Raw genomic sequence first — 12,226 nt, 5'->3', positions numbered from 1 at the left:
ATGGAAGTCAGAGAGGATATGAAGCTAATTCAAAATGATACAGCAATAAAGAAAAGCATTACTAGCCTGGTATATAAACAATTACTACCCAACAATGCTAGAGTGCCTTGGAAATGTCTCATGTATAGGAATGATGCTCGACCTAAAGCCAAGATAATTATGTGGCTAGGATTACAAGGTAAATTGATGACCACTGACACACTCATAAGATGGGGGATGAATGTAGAAGGAAAATGCAGTCTCTGTCAAGCACAAGAGGAAACTAGAGATCATCTGCTAGCAGGATGTGAATATTCCAAGAGACTCTGGGAAAAAACTATGCAGTGGATTCAACATCAAATCTGCAAGCATACACAGTGGAAGCACCATCTGGAATGGGCTATCGAAAGTGCAAAAGGGAGATCACCGCAAGCTCAAATATTCAGGATGGCATATGTAAAATGCCTCTATGCCATATGGATGGAGAGAAACTATAGAATTTTTGAGAAGAAGAGTAGAAATTGGGAAGCAATTGCAAGAGAGATAGCAGTGATGTGCTATGTTAGAGCAGCACCACGAGTCCAAACCATCATGCATAGTCTTCAGTTTTAGTAGATAGTTCGTAGTTATGATGTATAGATTTTGTTCTTGGGTGTTTATACAGATAGCTGACTGAGTTAGTCGAGCTATGATTTTGTAATTATTTACACTGGTGATTAATAAAAAAGTTAGTTACTAAAAAAAAACATCCCAATTATGTCAGTTTCTCTTCGGTATCGGTACGGTTCGGTTGATTTTCGGTAATTATTTTAAATGTCATGTAAAAGTCACTAGTAGAAGTAGAATGAAATAACATACGTACTTTTATAGGACTTAAGAAAACTCTCTAGACATTTTTACAGTTTAAAAGGTGATGAATTAAGAAAACATAAAAGATGGCTAGAGTATAGCTCCATCAACTAGTCTATAATATCGTAAAAGAAGCTAAGTAAATACAAAAAAATATTAATCACACGAGTGGAAAGATATTAACCAAGTTGTGATTCAAGAATATAGTCTATAGAAGATTAATTTAAAAAGATAAATCTAGATCATACGAAAAGAAACATATTCAATATATTGTAGTTTGCTCCATATAATCACCACAATACCTTATGTCTTCCTAGTGAATATGCTGGAAATAATTTAGTTTCAATAGAAGTAGCATAATAGGTTTGGGAATTAGGATTTTGAGTTTAATTACTTGTTGGCTTGTAACTGTTTCATAATTCCAAGGCCCAAGAAAAAATTTCATGATTTACTATTTTTAAACTTAATATATAACTATATTTTTCACATTATAAATTTATTCGGTACGGTTCGGTATTTTTTCGATTTATTTTCATAAAATAAAAAACTTACCCTAATTATTGGTACAGTTATAGATTTATATAAAAATAAAAAAGACCTAAAAATCGATTCGGTACGGTACAATTTGATCGGTTTAATCGGTTTTTAAATACTCTTTGACACCCTTAGTTACAACCAAGCAAAAGAACCCATAAAGCTGAACAAACCTCAGCTTTGGTAACCAACAGCACAGGCGCACCAATAACTACCCATACCCCTAACTCCATCATCCTCTATGAATATAATAGTCTGTTTGGCCAATTTTCTAAAATCAACTTATTAATTTGAGAAGTATTTTTTATCAAAAATATTTTTCTCAAAAGTACTTTTGGTGAGAAATAGTTTGTATTTGACTATTTAATTTGAAAAGTACATCTGATTATCAATTAGTGTTTGGCCAAACTTTTAAAAAGCGCTTCTAAATATATTTTTCTCAAAAGTATTTTTCAAAAAAGTACTTTTAGAGAGAAACTATTTTTTTGCTTCTCCAAAATTACTTCTGTTTCCGCTCAAAAATACTTTTTTTTTCTTCCAAAAGTTTGGCCAAACAGGCTATAAATTCGGCTTACTCAACTGTCCAGCCAGCTTTAGCATCGACTATGAACCTTCTGTATGTGTATGATCTTCCTCACCAGCACCTCAGGAGTACTCATTTTACTTAGAAATTTTTCTGATTCCTCTCTTGTCAAATGTGGTAGATAGCTCCAGCCAACGCCATACGGTATATATTTCTTCTAACCATGTGATCTGATTGAAAAGGTGGGGGGAAAAGATTTAACTCCACATTTACTTGGCTTCTGTCAAGATGTCAATAGATTTGTATTAATTAGGTGCATACAACTTTTAATTTAAAGAAGGCAAAATACATAGTTTATCTATCAAGCTTGCAGCGAAATACCTGTTATACTCTTCTCTTTCACGAAATTTTTTTTACACATTCAATCTTTCAAAAGTGTGTCTAAGATACACTATTTTTGTGCTTGACCAATTTTTCAGATAACGTGAAAGTCATGACCTAATAGGGTCGTGACACGTGTCATTGACTTTAAAAAGGAAAAAAAATTAGAAATTAAAATTAAAATCCATCTTCTTCATCTTTCTATTTTGTATCTTAAGCACCATTGTTGCTACCACCATGGTTGTTTGTGAGAAAGTTTCCAACAACACCAAAATTCAACCACACTATCTAAACAACTAGCCGAAAATAATCGAGCAACAAATTGAGTTCAATAACCCGATAATCAACAAGACCCAATTGAATTTTCAAGCTTTTTTCGATACCCCATCAATGGTGGATTCTAGATTTTTTCACTAAACCTTAAATACTACTGTTAAAACTTTTAAATCTATCACAAATAAATAGTTTTCACAATATTTGGACAATAAACCAACAAAATCTGCTCAATTTTAGATCTAAAATTGATATGTTCTTTCAAAAATTCTATTTGGAGAAGAAAATGAGGGGAGGGTGGTGAGGAAGAAGACCAGAGGGAGGGGGAGGAGAGACAAAAAATGAGATTTTTTACGGGCTTCACGCGCTTTTTTTTTTGTAAACACGCAAGTGCTATCTGGTCAAAAGTAGTATGCCTTAGACACACTTTTAAAATCTTGAGTACGTAAAAGGTTTTCCGTGAAAGAGAGGTGTGTAATAGGGATTTCGCTGCAATGTTGATGGGTAAACTATGTATTTTGCCTTTAAAGAAGGGAAAATCTCACTTTATACCTATTAAGTCCAAACTATTTACCTTCTAATACCCATGCCCAAACTATTTACTGTTCCTACCCATACGACCCAGACTATTTATGCGGCCCACCTATTAGTGGATTCTCATTCCCGGCCCAAGTTATTTCACCCAGCAGCCCACGCAATTAGCGGATCCCATACCCACCGCCTTTAATGCCTCATTTATTTTGTCTTCATCCTTTGACACAACAGACAATTTTCAAATCTCCATAGCCAAACCATGAGAACCCATATTTCACCCAGTTTCAAGTTTTTAATTTTTTGATTCTGTTCTATCTCTTCGTCTAATAGTAATTTCTGGGTGAAATTTTTGCTTGTGAAAGTACATTTTAGTGAAAGTGGGTTTTCAAAATCATAGAATTTTTATATTTTTCTTTGTACTTTTGTGAATCAATATCTATAGGTTGTTGTTTTCACTATGGGTCGGAAGCATTGTGCGTGTAGATGGTGGCGATGTGGACAATATCATTCTTCAACCCAAATAGTTGCTAACTCCGTTGCCTCAGTCATGTCCGGTCCTAATTTTTTATTATTTTTTGATTCTCCGTCTGTGTTTAGTCCTAACCCTAGCAGTAGTCGTGTTGAAAACACAACTGAAAATGTAGAATTAGAGGGTGAAAAAGGAAACAATATTGATGCTTCGTCAGTCGATGGAACTCCCTACCAGTCTTTACCCGACATAAATTCCGAACCAGTCATAGCAGGTGTTGTTGTGAATGATAAGGAAAAAGGTAAAGTTGTTGAGAATTCTGAGTTAGGGGGAAGTCGGCGTGAATCCGTACCTGAAACAGAGACACAACCAGTAGATGTTGATTGTAGCAATGATTCTCAGTTAAAGAAGAAAAATATTGGTGTCGCAACCAAGAAGGCAATTTTCTTAAAATTAAGTGCTTTTGAATGTATAGTACATTGTTATTTTTTGATTTCCTGGTATGCTTTTGTATTATATTATAGTTATAGTCAGTTGTGTTATTTTTAAGTGAATTCTATTTCTGAAATAATTTATATGATCATGTTTTGCATTGTTGAGATTCCCTTGTGCCTATAGACATAATGTATGTGTGTTATGCAACAGTTTTTATAATTATAGGCAGTTGTTAGAACAACCCCGTACAATTATATACCATATTAGTATAGCTATATACTATATTGGTATATTGGTATCATATACTTTTGGATCCTTTTTTGGTTGTCTTGGCTATTTGTTTTTCCTTTAATAATAGTAGTATCGTACAATATCTTAAAAATACTTTATAGCTGCAAACCTTTTTGCTTTTTGTCTTTATGCCTATCTGTTATGTAATAGTAGTATAGTCATCTATAGTTGTCGGGAATTAGCCAGTATAGCTGTATACCCTGTTGGTATAGTTATATGCCGTATTAGTATCGTATGGTAGTTGTAATATTTTTGGTTTTTTGGTTGTAACATTTTTGATTTCCTGGTATACCCTGTTGGTATAGTTATAGACAGTTATTGGAACAACCCCGTACAACTATATACCATGTTAGTATAGCTATATACTATATTGGTATATTGGTATCATATGATTTGGATCCTTTTTTGGCTGTCTTTGCTATTTGTTTTTTCTTTAATAATAATAGTATCGTACAATATCTTGAAAGTACTTTATGGATGCATACCTTTGCTTTTTCTCTTTATGCCTATATGTTATGTAATAGTAGTATAGTCATTTATAGTTGTCGGAAATTAGCCAGTAGAACTGTATATCCTGTTGGTATAATTATATGTCGTGTTGGTATCGTATGGTAGTTGTAACATTTTTGATTGTTTTAGTTGTATTTTTAAGTGAATTCTATTTTTGAAATTATTTATATGAACATGTTTTGCAGTGTTGGGATTTTCTTGTGCCTATGGACATAGATTATAAACCAAAGGTTGATTGGGATACCAACTGCCATGTTATTCGTCTATTGAAAGAGAATTTATCAAAGACGCAACTTCAGATGTTTAAGAAAACATGCTTTGGATATTTTTTGGATCTTCCACCAGTTATTGTGCAGATTTGGGTTATGCACCATTTGCTTATTAGAGAAGTACATTATGAGGTAAAAAATGAGATGCGGTTTGTAGTGAGTGACTCTAGGTTGCGCTTTGGTTTAGGTGAATTTGCACTCGTTACTGGACTGAAATGTAAGGGTGATACAAATATAGATAACGTAGAAGAGAATAGGTTGATTTTAAAATATTTTGGGATTGCATCTGTGACATTAGCCCAACTAGAAGATTGTTTTACGAAAGGAAACAGATGATGATGCGTTGAAGATAGCAGTTCTTTATTTTGTGAATAATTTCTTACTTTCTCTGCTCAAAACAAAGGTTATTTCACGGTCTTACATTGATTTGGTTGAGTACGGTGATTTTAATAATTATCCTTGGGGTATAGATATTTATAACGCTACAATCGACTCGTGTTCCAACAAGTTTCCAGATAAGCCTTCTTTTTATAGACTAGGTGGCTTCCCGTTGGCTTTACAAATTTGGTTGTATGAATGCTGCCCAAGTTTGGATGGTTACTTTGCTGATCATATTGGAAATAAACTTTCACGAATTCTGAATTGGGTAGTCATGGGTCAAATATAGAATAAGCGAGTTGCTTTGCGAATGTTTAGCTTGCAACGCGAGCAGGTAATTTTCTCATATTTTTATTGTCTCTCTTAATGTTTTGATACAGTAGTTTAGTCACGGGTAGTTGTAGCAATATCCCAGATCAATGATATACTTTGTTGATATACATATATACTATATTAGTATCATATGGTAATAAGAATCTTTTCTGCAACTTATACTTTTAATTTTCTCATACCTTTATTGCATCTTTTAATGTTTTCGTACAGTATTTTAGTCAGAGGTAGTTGTAGCAATATCCCATATCAATGATATACTCTGTTAGTATATATGTATACCATAGTGGCATTATATGGTAATAAAGATCTTTTATCTTTCTACGTTTTATTATCATTTTTATTTCTAATTATTGTGCTTAATAATTGCAGCTAAAGAACATCACCCTAACTGATGCTGAGAAGCAACTATTTGATGTGTGTGGTCTAAACTTTGAAATTGAAGTTGATTGCACTGACAGTCAGCCTGATAACTTTCAGGTTTTTGGCACTCAATTGCCAAAGACACAAAGTATGCATCAAAGTACTGGAGGTGATTTCGAACCTACCAATGCTGAGGTAATGAAGGAGTTACAAGGTTTGAAGCTTTTTGTAGAGACCAAGTTTGAGTAGGTACTTGCAGCTATTGGTAGACAGTCAATGAAACCAGAGAGAAATTCAGTGGTATTGATCTTTTATATAATATAATGCTATAGTATATTGTTCAAAGATGCAATATATGCTTATAGGATACTATTCCATTCTTTACTTTTAGTGCACATAGTATTCTTGTAATATACATAATAATAAAATTGTTATTTTCTCATTTTCAGCACAAGTAACAGGATAATGATCCTTACTTTGGTGAGATTCATAATGATTATGACCAGTTTGAAAGGGGCGATGGTGGGAATGATCCTGTAGTTATTGGAGATAGCACGCCCAAAGCGCTTTCTAGTATGTAAATCACAAATTTGATTTTATTTTTTTTGCTGTTGTTTTTTGAAAATAGTACTATTGATTATACTTTTATATGTTTAGTATCTAGTTTTGGTTGGGTTGGTCGAGAGGATCGTGCCAGTGGTGTCAATATGAAGAACGTCACAACAAGACATGGCGTAGTTAATGATGATTTGCGTTCTGGTAAAATGTTGTATATGTAAATTTTTTTATTCTTTTTTTTATTTATTTAACTTTATGTATTTGTGCGTTCACTAACCTTTTTTAACTTTTTTCAACCCCCTTCGTAAACGAGCATGATCTTGGCTTGGATTCTAACTTTGAACTGTCTGCATCTGCAATTGATCAAATCACTGTCATTACGCAATTAGCAAAATATAAGCACCCATCTCATGATGTTAAAAAGCCTGGACCTGCTCCGTTGCCATCAGAAATCCCTGCACAGACACGATCATATGTTGTTATTGAGTCTAATACTGCTCCACAGGGTACGATTGTTGATGTTACTAATTCTGAAGTGAGTATGTAAATGAGAGATTTTTAATAGTTTTTTTATTTAAATAGTGATGCTGATAATACTTTTATGTGTTCAGCATCTCGGGTTGATGGTGTTGGTCAAGTGGATGTTGGTGGCAATAATGTGAATTTGCCTTCTGGTAATGTCTTCTATATATAACTTTTCATTCTTTTTTTTAAAAATTTCTTAACTTTGTATATTTGTTGATTCACAAGCATTTTCTAATTTAAGCCCCATGTCGACACGAGGGTGATCTTAACTTAGATTCTGATTTTGAATATACTGATTCTCAACTTGATCTAATTGCTGTCATTACACAAGGAGGGAGACGTAATGTAAATCAATCTGGAAATGAACTGATAACTCGTGATGTAAATAAGTCTAAACCTGATCAGTCGGTATCAAAAACTGTTGTCCAGACACAAACAAATGTTGAAACAACTCCTGCAGTTTTCACACGGAGAAGACGCCCTGCAGCTATAAAACAGTCGCCGTATAGGAATGACTGGCAATCTGGTGTTAGTGCAGTTGGGGGATCCTCGAAGGTTATCAAAAGAAGATTTTTATTTGTAAATGACATTTCAGTGGCTGTTGATTATAAGACGACTGCATTCTCAAATTTTGTTGAAGCAAACATGCAATTGGGAGAGTGCGTATTCGTTTTCATGTACTTTTATTTTTATGTTTTCTTAATTTTTGTTGATATATTTCTTATCCATATCTTCTTTTATACGAAATAGGGAAGTGTATTTACCTGGTGATCAAAAGCTGGACACTTGTTTTGACTTTGAAGTTGAACATATTGTTGATAAGACGTTTTTCCATACATTAAACTATTCTGGCAGGCCACTGTCTAGTTTGGTATGTGTACTGCTTTTTATTTTTGTTGTTGTATTATTTCATGCATATTGTTAGTGTTAGTCATGTTTTCTCTACTCATTTTTGCAGTACTTGGATATTATATTCTACTATCTTAGGAAGAAGGTGAAGTATATAATTAATATGCCAATCAAAGTCACAACTACAGATGCTCTTTTTAATAATATCATCCAAAGAGTTTACACATAATTTGTAAAAGGTAAAAAACAAGATCATTTGATTGATAGATCAGATGATATAATGGAGTACATGAAAGGATTTAGGATACATTACAACACTCCGTGGCACCAGGTTGATCATGTCCTCTTTCCAATTAATTTGGCAGAAAAGTGGCATTGGATATTGGGGTGTGTATCATTCCATAAGAGATATTTTTATATATATGACTCGCTACGTAGTCGAAAGCACAAAAAAGTTATTCAAAAGGTGGCAGAGGCATATGCTGTGTTGATCCCCGTGTTTCTAGTTAGCATTAAATTTTATAACCAAAGAAGTGATATTGTACTACAAAATGGTTTGCACTTAGAAAATGACTTGACTGATCCAATTGAGATTGAACTGATTACAAATCTGCCAACATAACAAAATTCGTAAGAATAGTTACTTTTTTATTTTATTTTCCTCATTCATATTAATATTTTTTACTACTAATCGATTTTTATATTCTATTCATTTGTTTTATTTCAGAGATTGTGGAGTATATGTTGCATGTTTTGCTGAGTACATTATTGAAGGTCTTCCAATCCCTGTTGCCAATTTTGATATGGATGGTCTTCGAGCTAGGTTTGGTATACTGTTGTGGCACTATGTGAGGAACAAGCAGTTGCATGGCGAATCAAGTGAATCTGAGGCTCCAGTAGCAAGAAAAAAAACTCGTGGAAAGAAGCGCAAGAAGTAGTATAGGTCTCTTTTTTCTTTTAGTTAATCGTAGCATGAAAACTTAGCAGGATTTTAATAGTTTTTTGTGAAGTATGGTATTTTACATTATTACATTGTAAAAATGCTAGCTTTTAAAAGTGTGTTCTATGAATACAATTGTAATAGTACAATATGTTGCTATAACTATTTTAATGTTGGAATCTATCTTCAGTTTGTTTTATTAGTCTTTTCTTAGGCTTCTTCAATAAAGTTGTTTGTTTATTAGGAATGCCTTTCGGAGATAAAATATTTTCAGCACTTGAAGTCAAGCCATTAGTGTAGAACATAGTTGTTATAGCAGCACTGTTAGTTCCTACTCCTACGGCCGTTTGTAGTAGGAGGAGCATTGTTAGTTCGATGTAATACACCAACATAAATTGTTTTTGGAGGTGTATTTTTAAGGGAGTTACGATGTTCAAAAAAGAGGAACTATATTGCTATTTGGTTGAAGAATAGGGCGAGCATTGATTTGAATGAGAAGAAATATTTTTAGAAAGTGAACTGGTTTTGAATTTGTATTGAGAGTAGTTTTTAGTTATAGTTGAATCTAAAAAATTCTGTGCAGATTTTGCATTGCTGCACCAATTGTATTCTGCAAAGATTTTGGTTCAGGTATATTAGTGCAGTAGAACTATATACCAATCAGGTATACAGATATACCATTTGGGTATTACGTTGTATTTGAGTACCCTTTTTTTCTGCAGCAACTAGATGTAAATACTGACACGAGTTACAAAGTGTGCCAATTTTGTTGAGGAAGTATGTACAAATATTGTATTTTTTGGTGCACCACTTGTGTTTCTCTGTACATATTTTGGTTTAGTCATATTATTGTAATACAACTATATATCATTAAGGTATAGAAATATACCATTCGGGTATCATATTGTATTTGAGTACCTTTTTGTTATACTTCAATATTGACATGAGTTGCAAAGTGTGCCCATTTTGTTGAGGAAGTATGTACATATGTTGCATTTTTTTTGGTGCACCACTTGTATTTCTGCACATATTTTGGTTTAACCATATTAGTGCAATATAACTATATACCAATAAGGTATACAAATATACCATTCGGGTATCACATTGTATTTGAGTAGCTTTTTTATATATATACAAATATACCATTCGGGTATCACATTGTATTTGAGTAGCTTTTTTTTATACTTCAATATTGACATGAGTTGCACAATGTGCCCATTTTATTAAGAAAGTATGTACAGATATTGTATTTTTTGGTGCACCACTTGTATTTCTACATATATTTTGGTTTAACCATATTAGAGCAATACAACTATATACCAATAAGGTATACAAATATACCATTAGGGTATCACATTGTATTTGAGTACCTAATGATGTACAATAACTGCATATAAATGGCTTCCAATTAGTTATGCTTCAATACTAATATGAGCTGCAAAGCGTGCCCATTTTGTTAACGATGTATGTACAAATGTTGCATTTGGGGCACCACTTCTATTTCTGCACATATTTTGATACGAATAAGGTATACAGATATACCAATAAGGTATATAAATATACCACTTGGGTATCGCATTATATTTTAGCATCTTTTTTTCCTGCAGCAACTAGATGTAAATGCATCCCACTTTTATATACTAAAATAAAAAATAAATAGATTCTTACAGAACACACAAGTAGTCATATAAATTTTTTGCCAAAAAGTAATTTGGCGAAGAATCACCATACTAAATATATGTCTAGTGCAAGACATGCATTTTATTTCTCTGCAATTCAAATGATATGATTCTACGATATATGAGTTCTATAAAAATATTAAAGCATTATATCAATCTCTCTTTGGAATATTTTGGCACGTTCTCCGGTTGTGTCCTTTTTTCCCGCATAGTGCACATGTAACTGTATTTCCTTCCTAACCTCATATGCCCCTGTTCTTTTTAGGTCTTCCTGGTTTAATTTTTCCTTTTGGTGGCAGTACCACCTGCGAAGAGACATGTTCTGGAATTTGCCACGTTGTTTCATCAGGCAAAGAGTTTAATGGTATCTCATATGTTTCAACAAGTAGTCTATGCTGTAGTAATCCGAGCAATACCTGTATGAATCCATATGGAATTTTTGTATAACTGCCATTGCATGTGGACATGGAATATCGTCTAGCTTAAATCTTTCACAAGTACAGTTTTTTTCATGTAGGTGCACCACATTTCTTGTTTGGCCATCAATTACTAAATGTAAGAATTGAGTTGATGGCAACACCTAATATAATTTTAATTAAAGAAAAGTTATTAGCTGCATGAAGTAATACTATTTTTTTAATAATAATATGCAGTTGTTTAGTGGAATCTCTAAGGTGCCAAAGTAAAACTACAGTACATGTAGTGTTTTTATGATTCTGAAAATGTATACCGTCATCGTCTGTGATAAGATAATATTATCTGCCGATATTTTTCCATACTTTACACCGATGTTCATAAATGATTCCACGACATTCTTCCGATTGGTGTAATTCCATTTCTAAATCAGTGTTGTCATAAAGTAAAGCAAATTCACAACTGGAAGGTCTCTTGCGTGCTTGTTTGCTGCATTTACTGATTCCGCAATATTCGATGTCATGGTTCTATTTGCCTTGGAATGCACCCGGGACTATTTATCATATCCAATATACATCAGGTATGTTTTCACTCTACTATCAATAGATTCTACCTCTGCCATATGTCTGTTGAATTCTTCAACAGTGTATGCTCTTGCTAACGCAAAGTATACTTCTTTGATTTGTTTTTGGTTCTTCCTGAAGTTCGTCTTTATGTTGTTCCACAGATGGAACATACATGCACAATGAGGGACTTCTGGATAGACAATCGAAGTTGCTCTCCATATACTATCATGCATGTCTGATACAATGTACATTCCCTCTCTTTGTCCATAGGTTTCTCTGAACTGCACGAAGAACCACTCCCACGATGCATCGTTTTCCGAATCAACAATTGCATATGCGAGGGGTAGAATTTGTCCTGTAAAATCAAAGGAAAAAATATTAGTTACAACACACAATGTTAATTTATCATTTCATATATTAGTATAGTCATAGGTAGGTGCAGGTATGTAGCAAAATAATTATATACTCTGTTGGTATACTTGTATACCATATTGGTATCATATGATATTTGAAAATCTTTTTTGCAGCTTTAACTGAATGTAATTGAATCAGTACTGATAAAGCACATCCAAAAAGC

This window comes from Nicotiana tomentosiformis, chromosome 6 (assembly GCF_000390325.3).
Source record: "Nicotiana tomentosiformis chromosome 6, ASM39032v3, whole genome shotgun sequence".
Taxonomy (NCBI): Eukaryota; Viridiplantae; Streptophyta; class Magnoliopsida; order Solanales; family Solanaceae; genus Nicotiana; species Nicotiana tomentosiformis.
The sequence above is the reverse complement of the archived record's forward strand: the minus strand, read 5'-3'. Positions refer to the sequence as shown.